This window comes from Penaeus vannamei, chromosome 3, assembly GCF_042767895.1.
Source record: "Penaeus vannamei isolate JL-2024 chromosome 3, ASM4276789v1, whole genome shotgun sequence".
Taxonomy (NCBI): domain Eukaryota; kingdom Metazoa; phylum Arthropoda; class Malacostraca; order Decapoda; family Penaeidae; genus Penaeus; species Penaeus vannamei.
Genome location: NC_091551.1, coordinates 4,294,984 through 4,297,483, shown reverse-complemented (window position 1 = coordinate 4,297,483; position 2,500 = coordinate 4,294,984).

Sequence of the window (2,500 nt, the reverse complement as noted above, 5' to 3'; positions counted from 1 at the left end):
CCTCTTTCCCCTTTACCCCCTCCCCCCTTTTGGTATCTTCCTGCCACTTACCTCTCCCCTCTTTTGGTAATTTTTTCCCCCTTACCCATCCCCTCTTTAGGTAATTTTTCCCCCGTACCCCTCCCCTCTTTTGGTAATTTTTCCCCCGTACCCCTCCCCTCTTTTGGTAATTTTTCCCCCTTACCCCTCCCCTCTTTTGGTAATTTTTCCCCTTACCTCTCCCTCTTTTGGTAATTTTTCCCCTTACCCCTCCTCCCTTTGGGTATCTTCCTCCCCACTTTTGGTATCTTCCTGCCCCTCACCCCTCCCCTTTTGGTAATTTTTCCCCCTTACCCCTCCCCTCTTTTGTTAATTTTTCCCCCTTACCCTCCCCTCTTTTGGTAAATTTTCCCCCGTACCCCTCCCCTCTTTTGGTATTTTTCTCCCCTTACCCCTCCTCCCTTTTGGTATCTTCCTGCCCCTCTTGGTATCTTCCTGCCCCTTACCCTTCCCCTCTTTTGGTAATTTTTTCCCCCTTACCCCTCCTCCCTTTCGGTATCTTCTTCCTTTCCTTTGGCCCGATTTTCTCTCCCCTTTGGTACCGGTCAAATTGGTATCTCTTTGTTTGATACCTTTTATTTGATGCAGATCCTTCTCTCTTGGTACTCTTTATTCCTTCCTTCTTGGTTAACTTCTTTTTCCCCCTTTGGCACTCTTCCCCTCTCTGATATAGTGCCTCCCCTTTGGCACCACCCGTTTGGTACCCTCTGCAGCACTGCATCCTCCTCCCCTTTGGAAATCTCTATCCCTTTGGCACCCTCTCCCCTCTGGCACTCTCCAATTTCCCCTTTTGGCACCCTTCCCTCTCTGGCACTCTCCAAATGCTTCCTTTGGCACCCTCTCCCCTCTAGCACTCTCCAATTTCCCCCTTTGGCACCCTCTCCCCTCTGGCACTCTCCAATTTCCCCCTTTGGCCCCCTCTCCCCTCTGGCACTCTCCAATTTCCCCCTTTGGTCCCCTCTCCCCTCTGGCACTCTCCAAATTCCCCCTTCGGTGTCCTCTCCCCTCTGGCACTCTCCAATTTCCCCCTTTGGTCCCCTCTCCCCTCTGGCACTCTCTAAACTCCACCTTTGGGGTCCTCTCCTCTCTGGCACTCTCCAATTTCCCCCTTTGGCACCCTCTCCCCTCTGGCACTCTCCAATTTCCCCCTTTGGCACCCTCTCCCCTCTGGCACTCTCCAAATTCCCCCTTTGGCACCCTCTCCCCTCTGGTACTCTCCAAATTCCCTCTTCTGGCACCCTCTCCCTATGATACCCTCCCCTCTGACTCCCTCTCCCCTCTCCAACTTCCCCATCGGACACTCTCTCCCCTCTAACACTCTCCAACCCCTTCTTCCCTTTGCCAACCCCACCCTTCGACGTCCACTTCTAACACCCTGACACCCTTTCCCACATGACACGCCCTCACTCCCCCCTCCCCCTCTCCTCCTCACCTTCGACCCTTTGACAATCCCCCTCACTTCCCCCTCCCCCTCCCCCCACCTTCGACCCTTTGACAACTCCCCTCACTCCCCCTCCCCACCTTCGACCCTTTGACACCCCCTCACTCCCCCCCTCCCCCTCCACCCTCTCACCTTCGACCCTTTGACAACCCCCTCACCCCCTCCACCCTATCCTCCCCCTCCCCCTCCCCTCTCCCCCTCCCCCTCACCCCTCCCCTCCCCCTCCTCCCTCTCACCTTCGACCCTTTGACAACTCCCCCTCACTCCCCCCTACCCCCCACCCCTCACCCCACCCACCCCTCTGCATGACGTGGATTGCTTGCAAGACATCCAATAACAAAGCTATTCAATGTATAAAACCTTTTTACAATTGCTTGCTTTTTCTCAGAAGGAAAAGTTCAGATAATAAAATGTTGCAGAAGATGTTGCATGACTGGTATTCTTCAGATTGCAGAGAATGGACCTTTTAGTTACACAGACGCCAAGTCATCAATAAATTTCAATTGCAAGTTATTAGCAAGTGGAAGAAAGAAAGAAAGGAGGTGATAAAAAGCGCGATTAGGGATAATAAAAGATTACAATGATGCTGGTATAAAGTAATGCGAGAAATACTGATAATAAGGATGATGGCGATAATGATAAGAACAATGCTGATAAGAGTAGCATTAAATGTATTGTAATAATTCTGATGGTAATAATGATGATGATAAAGGAAATAGCAATAATGGTGATAATAATGATAAATTGATAAAGGTATTAACAATAATGGTGATAACAATGATAAAGTTAACAACAATAAAGACAATAATAATGATGATAATAGAAACAATCACAGTAATGGCATCAACAACAATAACAACAACAGCAACAGCTATGAAAATGATAACAATAACAGTAATAAGAGAGGGTAATAGTTGATGTGATGATGATGATGATGATGATGATGAGGAGGAGGAGGAGGAGGCAGAGGGTGATCAGGATGATAATGATGATGATGATGATGATGATGATGATGATGAT